Consider the following 11,157-nt stretch of genomic DNA (forward strand, 5'->3'; position numbering starts at 1 on the left):
GACCCATGTCAGAAATCACTTGTTCTGTTTACCTGGAGTATACCTGGAGAGGTTTTGGGGGTCAGCGCCTCTGTGGACCAATCTGTGACCAGGCCTGTTTGCTGACAAACCTTACCTACCATACTACCGGCGGTATTTGAACCCATGGTCTGGAGTTTTGAGACTCTGACCGCGGGTTCAAATCCCGCCAGTGGTATGGTTTGTTTGCAATCATGTCATTACGATTTCGTGAGTCAAACCTTACCTAACCCAAGACACACATCTAACAGTGGCTGAGTAAGGGTATGCTAGGTTATTTTAAGTTGGGCTGAGTGGGTTTCATTTGGTTAGGTTACATTTTATGCATTTGTATAACAAAATAATAGAGAATAAAAAGGCACAATAATATCTCAACTGTAAAACAAGCTTAAAATTGCACAAGTCAGACTATAAATGGCCAAAATTCACTGAGTATCAGGCCAAGTTTTTAACCTATTTACTCCTGTGTTACATTCATCACCTATCATTCTGTAACTTTAACACTAGTAGCTGTTGTATTATACAATTCAATATTTCTAGATTCAGTATCTTGACAATAAGTTTATATTTCAGAAACAACTTCAGTAAAGAAGATTGAAACCCTGTGAACCCTTATTGGAGAGCTGTGTTAATCTCTTGCAGATAATGAGAGGTGGAGACACTCCACATCCTTCTCATGTATAATGAAGCAGTACTGCTGTAATGCTCTGACTGATGAGCAGTATTGCTGCCAGCAGGAAGAGCTGGCACATCTGGCCAACACTTGTGCTACATACTTGGAGTCCAGCAGAAAGTAAGCAGTTGCTCTGAATAATACAGACACACTTCATTAACATGGTGCTCGCTTTACAACGCCTTGCTAATACACTTCTTTCCAATTATACAGTGGACCCCCGCCTTATGATCAGCTCCCAACTCGACCAATTATGTAAGTGTATTTTTGTAACTGCTTTTGTACGTGTATTTTTGGGGGTCTGAAACGGACTAATCTAATTCACAATATTCCTTATGGGAACAAATTCGGTCTATACCGGCACCCAAACAGACCTCTGGAATGAAATAATATCGTAAGGCGGGGGTCCACTGTATTTGTGTTCAGTGCTTGCCTTGCTATTTATAACAACATTATCAACTAGTTGTTGCTGTTTCCTTTAATCTGCTTCTTTGTGTAGATCAATAAACATGTTTTCATATATGTTTTAAAGTCTACATATTTTTTTTAATCTTTTCATTGCATTTCAGTGTGTTTCACTTCCACTAACTTGGGATTGTTGTTTTCATGTCTAGTTTGTTTTCCCTGACATCTCTTAGACTGGTTAATTTGTTTCAGTGGTGAGTCAGTGTGTCTATCTGACGTTTTTAGGTTATCCCAGGTTCTCTACATATATGCTGCTATGTATGATAATCTATTAATTCAATTCAATTCAAGTTCATTCTCCATAAGGGTTACAATGTGGGGTTTACAGGTTTTGGGTATTGTGTGGTTTACATGTTATAAAATACTAATTACAGAGGGGGCCACTAGGACACCTAGCCTGGCTATGGCTGTGACTGTATTTGTGTATACCTGAATAAACTTGCTTGCTTGCTTACTTAGCTCATCAGAAGGTTTTAAGTGCAGTCATTGTAGGCTTCATGGAGAATTTCAATTTTTTTATTCAAGCTTTTTATTTTCAGTTGCTGGTCACTGATGAAATGAGCCAAAGCTAACTCGCAAAGTTGTAATAACACGATTCTAAACAAACCATGAAACAGGTAAGGTTTGAACCCATGGCAAGTGGCCTGGAGTTTTAGAACTCACTTGTCATGGGTTCAGACTCCATCTACTCTGTTTCTTTTCAGCCAAAACTGAGTTGTCTTGAAGAGCTTCATCAAAACTCTCAAGGAAGTTAACAGGTGATTTTCTTTGATTGGACGTTTTAGTTGTGGTTGAGACTTGGTCAGTTGAAGGGAGCAATGACGGAGGCATCAGCCCTCAGGCTATTGAGGGAAGAAGTTGTTAAAGAGAAACTTGTTCACCTGTAGTAATCGACATTTTGCAATTATTGTTGCTCCTGGTTCTCTTATGTCTTTACCTGTGGGATATCTGATTAGTGCTTGAGGGCAGTGTAATGATCACCTCCATCTGTTTTAATAAAGATGCAGCTTTCCAGGCAGTGGAGTTGCAGTCAGGTGGGTGATTTAAAGCAAATACTTTAATTTTGATTGCTCTTGGCAAAATTTGGTTTATTTTCACAGGTTTTTGCTTTAGGTTTCCATATCCCTTGTTACTAAATGACTCATTGTTGGACCATTCTAAGAAACCTGGTTGATAATAATAATAACAATGTCCAAGTGTGAGCAGGTTAATATTTTGTGAAGGGATTCAGAAAACCAGTTAGCTGGACTTGAGTCCTGGAGGTGGGAAGTACAATGCCTACACTTTAAAGAAGGGATTTGGGATATTTGCTGTTTGGAGAGACATCTGAACTGTCACACATGGCTGCTCTATGTATGCAAGCAATATGGCTCAAGTTGTGCTTAACTGGTAATTTCCCAATAATGATAGCTAAATCTGGAAATAACCCACCCAGAGATAAGTGTTAAATCTCCTAGTAATTTGGCTTTCCAGCAAAGTACAAATGTTCTTTTGCAACAACAACTAACACTCTTCCCCTCAGTGGTGGGTAACACATTACCTCAGTAGTTCAAGGAATCATTCCACATATTTCTCTACAAGTCCAATTTTCAAACAGGAATGCAACTTTCACTGTTTACAAGAGGAAAGGCGCATTGTATGGTCATGATGTGATGTTATCTACTTGTGTTATCCCAGTACACAGCAGCTTCCAGGTGTTCTCTTCCGACACTCCCACCTTCTTTAACCTTTCTGTCCTACCTCATCTTGTCCAAGGGTCTAATTCACCCCCTTCCTCATTGTTTCCTTTGGTGTAAATATCTGGGGCATTTTCTCCTTCAAATATATTTAACATTAGAAGATTGGGGTGAAGATCATTGTCTGGACGTCCCGTGGCATCCACTAGAGAGTAGCTGTCTGCAGAATCAGGAGCCCATTACTAGTTGAATATGGCTGGTGCTAGAATCAACAAGACAAGGTCTTTATATATAAATAGCTCAGTTTTCTTACCTATCCATACCTTATTATCCTTAGTGACACAGTAAATGCATTTCCCAGTAAGTGCACTTCTCAAGTTCAGGTTGATCTCTGATATATTATTGGTGGGTCGTTTATATGTTTGTGTGGAGGGCCTTGAAGTGTGATTATGCACATGTACCATACATGAACTACTACTACTACTGTAACTACTATGGTGATGACTAATATTATTATTGCTATTATAGCAGGCACGAGGCAGGTCTCTAGGGCCTTTTGCATAAATATGTGTTCTGCTCATGGTCGAAATGGTGTTTGATTATATATTTAATTTTGATAGCTTTTCTTTCTCATATTTTGTGCTACCATTCACAGAATGTAAGATAGACTAGCTCTTTCTGCAGCAAAATCTATAAGAAAAAACCTAATAATTAAGGTTTTTTCTGTTCTAATCTTTTTCACATACATATTCCTATCATATTTTCCTTTTTATGTTTGACTTAACAGAAATTGTCTTTACAGATACCTCGAACTACACAATGAATACCATAGTCGTGGTGAGAGGACCGTTAAGGAAACTGCTGACATCGTAGGCTTTAAACTGCCCAATGATCCATAGTCATCAGTGTACATGATGTAATATTGTTTACAATTATGTGAGGTACATAGTTTGCTGTAAGATGTTGCAGGGATTGCATGTATATTACCCGCAAACAGTGCATGTTTTCACATATGAATCATGCAGATATGGCAACTACATTTAGTGTGTGATGAAATTATTATTACAATCAGAACTAAGTGCTAAATCCACAGTTGTACTTTTTCTCATCATCATCAGAGTGTACATGATTCCTTGACTTAATATTTTATAACCCGGCTTGATCGTAAATTTTTTTACTTTGTTTATTTAAGACATAATATGATAATTTGGAGTTTTAACAGAGATTATCATATGTAAAATAATGAAAAAGAATAAATAAATAAGATTTTAGTATAATGCTTTCGCTAGAGAGAACAAGAAGTTGCAGTTGCAAATGAAGAATAAAGTAGAGTTATAAGTACAGTAAAGTGATGGAATAATATCATAGTTTAACCCGTAAACGGTCCAAGCAGATCTACGTTCACGTGTAGTGCTACAAAAGTAGATCTAAGTTTTTTTACATATTTTCAAATATAACAAAAAAAAAAGTAGATCAGAGTTTTTTTTTCACATTTTCAAATGTAGAAAAACAAAAAGATCTACTTTTTTTACATACTTTCAAATGTTGAAAAAACATATATACGTTTGGACCGTTTACGGGTTAAAAGAGGAGATTGTAAATGCAAAAACAGTTGGAGGGTTTAGTACAGTGGACCCTCAGCTAACGATATTAATCCGTTCCTGAAAGCTCATCATTTGCTGAAATTATCGTTAGCTGAATTAATTTTCCCCATAAGAAATAATGGAAATCAAATTAATCCGTGCAAGACACCCCAAAGTATGAAAAAAAAAAAAAATTTACCACATGAAATATTAATTTTAATACACACAAACTGACACTTACCTTTATTGAAGATCTGGTGATGATTGGTGGGATGGGAGGAGAGGAAAGTGTGGAAGTTGTTAATGTTTAGAAGGGGAATCCTCTTCCATTAGGACTTGAGGTATCAAGTCCTTTTCTGGGGTTACTTCCCTTCTTCTTTTAATGCCACTAGGACCAGCTTGAGAGTCACTGGACCTCTGTTGCACAACATATCTGTCAATAGAGCTCTGTACCTCCCATTCCTTTATGATTTGTCTAAAGTGGTTCACAACATTGTCATTGTAATAGTCACCAGCACAGCTTGCAATAGCTGTGTGAGGGTGATTTTCATCCATAAAGGTTTGCACTTCAAGCCACTTTACACACATTTCCTTAATCTCTTTCTTCATATCCATAGTAATTCTCACCCTTTTTCCTGAAGGGTTGGCACTAGAGGCTTTCTTGGGGCCCATGGTGACTTATTTTGCAGGTACAATCACTAAAAACGCTGTGATAATATGAAATGTTCCGATTGTATGCGTGGATGCGACCGCACTGGCTGGCTTGTAAACACTGGCACCCACCCACGCGTCTCGAATAAATCGCGTAGGGTGAGTTTTTTAGCGTTAGCTGAGGCAAAATTTTTGTGTTAAAATGTATCGTTAGCTGGATTTAACGTTAGGTGATGTCATTGTTAGCTGAGGGTCCACTGTACTTATTTTTTATTATAATAATGATAATAAGACAATAGGAAATTTTGTAAAATAGGATGAATTAATTGCTGAAGCTATGCCCCATGAAACAGCACTGATCTTTTAGTTACAAATAGGTAATTACAATAGACATTTATGGGATGTTTTCCTTGTTTTTATTATGACAAGCTGTGTGACCCTTGTGGGTTTAGAGCTTATCTTTGATTGTAATAATTATACAGCTATAACGAGAATAGATACAATAATTATTTGCAAAATGCAACATTTATAATTGTTAGAATAATAACAGCAAACAAGAAAATTTTCGAAAGCAAACTTAGTTAAATTTCTGTTAAAATATATACACCTACCATCCGACTTACGACCTGCTCGACATACGACCACTCGACTTACAACCATGTTTTTTATGCCAAATTTCTGGGAAATAAACAACTGTTGGTGTTGTACACAGTGTTTATCCTAAACCTTACGGTATAAAATACATTACTAACAGCATAAAAAGTAAAGGAAAAAATGAAATACCAAAATAAAACAATAAAATAATATCATTACAAAAGTGCAATGTTGATATTCAGTAGTAAGGTTCGACTTACGTTCATTTTGACTTACAACTGGTTGGTCGGAACCAAGCTTGGTCGTAAGTTGGATGGTACCTGTATGTGGATTTTACTGTAGAAGGCAGGAGAGTGTAGATAAGAAATAAACATGTATATTTTACCTATTTACTAATAAAGGAGAAGGCAGTTAGGGTAAGATATAAACAACTGTTGGGAGGAAGATGGGCCAAGCAGCGAGGTTGAAAAGGTTGATTTAAGACTGTAGTGTTAGTGTTCAGCAGAAGTGTGTGGTTACAAGAAAGTGGGTGTGAGAGGGAAGAAAAGTGATGGGTGGAATGATGATGTAAGTGAGAAAAAGTTAGCTTATGAGAGGTTTTTACAAAGTAGAGGTGATGCATTTGAGGAGTCTGTGGAGACAGAGAATGTTATCCATGGAAACAAAGAGGGGAATGTATAAGAGTATAGTTATACTTTTATATGGGTGTGAAGCATGGGTGGTGAATGTTGCAACAAGGAGAAGTCTGGAGGCAGTGAAGATGTGGGAGAAGTCTGAGGGCAGTGTGCAGTGTGAATATAATGCAGAGATCCATAGTTTAGAAATTAGGAGGAGGTGCACTGTTACTAAAAGTATTATCCAGAGGGCTGAGGAGGGATTGTTGAGGTGGTTCAGACATTTAGAGAGAATGGAACAAAATAGAATGACTTGGAGAGCATGTAAATCTGTAGTGCAAGGTGGGCAGGGTAGGGATCATCCTAGGAAAGGTTGGAAAGAGGAGGCTTTGTGTGCGAGGGGCTTGGACTTCCAGCAAGCATGGGTGGGTGTGTTAGATAGAAGCAAGTGGAGACGAATGGTTTTTATGACTTGACATGCTGTTGGAGTGTGAACAGGGTAACATATATGAAAGGATTCGGGGAAACTGGCAAGCTGGACTTTAGTCCTGGAGATGGAAAGTACAGTCTCTGTGCTCTGAAGGAGGAGTGTTGATGTTGCAGTTTTTTAACTGTAGTTTAAGCGTGCTTCTAGCAAGACAGTGATGGAGTAAATGATGATAGAAGTGTTTCTTTTTTTTTCAGGTCACCCTACCTTGGTAGGAAATAGCCAGTATGTTACTAACAAAATGAAAAACAAATGTAATTTAGCAGAAATTTCTTTGTGTATTATACAGTATAGTTTTAATGTAATTTTGGATTGATTAATACCATATTTTATGTAACTGTAAAGTGTGATGGCTTAAGAACATGGAAATAATAATTATAAAGATGTAAGTCATGACTGAAAACTATTTAGTATATGTGTATTGTGAACATCAAAACAGTATACAATACCTATAGGTCAGTGAAATGTTTTAGATAAAGATGCCTAACTGTTGCCTATGTGTCTTACCAGTATATATTGTACATAAGTAATAAGAATTAACTCTCAGTCAATAAACTTGGAAAAGATTATATGTTTTTTTCTCTTAATAATAAATATCCTCATAACTATAATTTCTAATAGTGGATTATTTGCTGGAGGTGAGACTAATAATATTGAAACTGAGGAAGGGGCAGGAATATTACAGTGGAGTCACCTGAGCTGTAATTCAGTGCACCTCTGACAAGACACTGATGGAGTGAATGATGGTGAAAGTGTTTCTTTTTTTTCCAGGTCACCCTACCTCGATGGAAGATGGCTGGTGTGTTAAAAAAAAAATTATGGATTCCACCTCTACCACTTTGCTGTCAAGGTCATTTCAGTTCCTTTCCCTTCTAAGGCTAAAGAAGTGTTTACTAAAATCATTTTAACTCGTCTGTGTTTTGAACTTCAAGTTGTTCTCTGGTGTAACCCAGAGCAGTCAGCCAGGAGGTGGGAAGTGCAGTTCCCGCATCCTGAACGATGTGTAGAAATGTTTGCAGTTTGGCAACCAAGCCTCATTTTCCAATGTTAACTTTCAAAGCTATAGTGTTAATGGAAACACAGAGATTAATGCAGTGTAATGAGATATTTTGGTGACAACATTTTGCTTACACAGTGGGTTTGTACATGACACAAACAGAGTAACCTGGAAATGGGAAGTACAATGCTTGCACCTTAAAGGAGGGGGTTTAGGATATTGGTAGTTTGAAGGGACGTCTAAACATGTCATATCTGAGCGCCTCTGCAAAGACAGTGATTATGCATGAATGATCAATGAAGGTGTTGAATGATGATGGAAGTTTTTTTCTTTCTTTTTTGGTTTTTCTTTCTTATTGGGTCATCCTGCCTCTGTGGGAAATGGCCAACTTGTTAAAAAAAAAATATCTATATAAATATATGTGACCTAGGTAGTAGGTTGGTAGGCAGCAGCCGCCCAGGGAGGTACTACCATCCTGCCAAGTGAGTGTAAAACGAAAGCCTGTAATTGTTTTACATGATGGTAGGATTGCTGGTGTCTTTTGTCTGTCTCATAAACATGCAAGATTTCAGGTATGTCTTGCTACTTCTACTTACACTTAGGTCACACTACACATACATGTACAAGCATATATATACACACCCCTCTGGGTTTTCTTCTATTTTCTTTCAAGTTCTTGTTCTTATTTCCTCTTACCTCCATGGGGAAGTGGAACAGAATTCTTCCTCCGTAAACCATGCATGTTGTAAGAGGCGACTAAAATGCCGGGAGCAAGGGGCTAGTAACCTCTTCTCCTGTATATATTACTAAATGTAAAAGGAGAAACTTTCGTTTTTCCTTTTGGGCCACCCCACCTCAGTGGGATACGGCCGGTGTGTTGAAAGAAAGAATATATATATATAGATATATATAGATATATATATATATATATATATAAATATATATATATATATATATATATATATATATATATATATATATATGCAGTAGGACCCCTGTATCCATAGGAATATGTTCCAAGGACCTACCGCGGATAGTACCTATTATAAAGTTTAATTGCTAAATTATGAACAATTATCACCTTTTCACTGATGGGAAGCACTTGATGACTTCTCTTAAGTTTTGAAGAGCTGCCAGCTTCTCTACTGCACTTTACGGTCATTATTATGCAAAATTAAGTGGCATTCCAAGCACTTTCATGATTTGTCACTTAGTTATGATTGTAGGGGTTGAGTATTGGCTCCTGGCTACTTCCAGGTTCACTCCTGGATGTGTGATATGTCATACCTATTCTTAAAACTATGTCTGGATCCTGCCTCTACCACTGCACTCGAAAGATCATTCCAGTTCCTTCCCATTCTATGGCTAAAGAAGTATTTCCTAACATCATTTTGACTCATCAGTTTTGCCTTATCCATTCTATAAATTCTTCTCGGTATCTTGTATGTTGTTATCATGTCACTCCAGGTCCTGTGTGCATGTGTACTCACTTACATGTGGTTTCAGGGGTCGATTCACAGCTCCTGGCCATGCCTATTCACTGGTCATTACTAGGTCCACTCTCCCCTGGTTCCAAGAGCTTTATCGTTGTCTTCTTAAAGCTGTGAGACAGAGAGAGATATAGATTAATATTGATTGAGTTTTTAATTAACTTCAGTGTACATTTATATGTCTTGTTCTAATTGACTTTATTCCAATGTTAATTATTATTCACAAAATAACTTACAAATGATCAGTTATTACAATGGTTAGTGTAAGTACATTATTCAATATTCAGGTTAGGTTAGGTAAGGCAGTTAGGTTACGTAAGGTAAGGTTAAGCTAGATTAGGTTAGGTTAGGTTAGCTTTGTCAGGAAACAGGACAAGTGCTTCCTGATGCAGGTCTTGGTCATATGATGACCCACAGCTGGAGCTTTTGGTAATCTGACTGAGGCCTTCCACTGGCTCACCCCTTAAAAAATTAAGGTTATATTTATAACTTTATATCTATATACACCATAACATGATAATTTTGATCCAAAACTTGAATACTTCCATCAGAACTAAAATTTACAATATATTAAGTATTTTTCCTCATAGTGTGACTTCTAGCAGGAGTTAAGTATCTTGCTCATGGATATATTAGCAAGTTAGTTAGTAAGTAAGTTTATTCAGGATTGTAGATGAAAGGTTCACAGAACCGACACGTTGATAAATTAGACACATGTGCAACTCTTGGGTAACTTTATTAAGGAAACGTTTCACCACACAGTGGCTTCATCAGTCCATACACAGGAGAAACTCGAAGAACAGGAGGAGAATGAGGTAATCAGTCCCTCAACCTTGAGTCGATGTGGTCAGTTCATCAATCTAAAATAGAATATGGCATATGAGCCGAGAAGCAGCAGTTGTAGGTGGTGTCACATTTGCCCAATGTGGAAGTAGGTCGTGCCCAAGGGTTAGGCAAGTGAAGAATTCCCAAGTATTAAGATCCCAAGAAGTTGCAGTGTCTGACAGGATTGTAGATGAATGGTTCATAGAACCGACACTTTGATAAATTAGACACAAGTGCAACTCTTGGGTATCTTTATTAAGAAAACGTTTTGCCACACATTGGCTTCATCAGTCCATACACAGGAGAAACTTGAAGAACAAGAGTAGAATGAGGTAATCAGTCCCACATCGACTCAAGGTTGAGGGACTGATTACCTCATTCTCCTCCTGTTCTTCAAGTTTCTCCTGTGTATGGACTGATGAAGCCACTGTGTGGCGAAACGTTTCCTTAATAAAGATACCCAAGAGTTGCACTTGTGTCTAATTTATCAAGTTTATTCAGGTATACACAGTTACATAGATTATCATACATAGCAGCATATGTGTAGAGAACCTGGGATAACCCAAAAAAAAAAAAGTCAAAGTGACTTATTTCCATTGGGGTCCTTTGTAGTTTGTTGTAAGTAAATAAGTCAACTTATTCAGGTACTTTTAATTAAGATTTAATTAAATTATGAGATATTACAAGGACCCCAATGGAAATAAGCTGCTGATTTTGGGGGGTTATTCTGGTGGATAATTTACACATATGTATTATAATTGTACTTATATATACCTGTGCCTAAATAAACTTACAGGTACCCATAAGTGCAATTATCATACATGTCTGAATTACCCTCCAGGACAACCCAGAAAAGTAAGACAAAGTAATATCTTATTTTAACCTTAAAGTAGTAGTAGTAATAATAGTAGTAGTAATAGTAGTAGTAATAGTAGTAGTAGTAGTAATAGTAGTAGTAGTAATAGTAGTAGTAGTAATAGTAGTAGTAGTAGTAATAGTAGTAGTAGTAGTAATAGTAGTAGTAATAGTAGTAGTAGTAGTAGTAGTAGTGTAGTAATAGTAGTAATAGTAGTAGTAGTAGTAG

General features: G+C 37.1%; 1 non-coding gene across 2 annotated transcripts; it reads left to right on the forward strand.

Moving 5' to 3' along the window:
• The first annotated feature begins 218 nt into the window (after nucleotides 1-218).
• Nucleotides 219-7,330, forward strand: LOC128701719 (uncharacterized). Of its 2 annotated transcripts, none has more exons than XR_011394717.1 (3): nucleotides 219-276; nucleotides 592-811; nucleotides 3,635-7,330. It is a non-coding gene; the product is annotated as an uncharacterized protein (transcript). The 2 variants fall into 2 exon arrangements; XR_011394718.1 differs by having other exon boundaries at nucleotides 224-282.
• The last annotated feature ends 3,827 nt before the right edge of the window (nucleotides 7,331-11,157 follow it).

Source organism: Cherax quadricarinatus, chromosome 96 (genome assembly GCF_038502225.1).
Source record: "Cherax quadricarinatus isolate ZL_2023a chromosome 96, ASM3850222v1, whole genome shotgun sequence".
Classification (NCBI taxonomy): Eukaryota; Metazoa; Arthropoda; class Malacostraca; order Decapoda; family Parastacidae; genus Cherax; species Cherax quadricarinatus.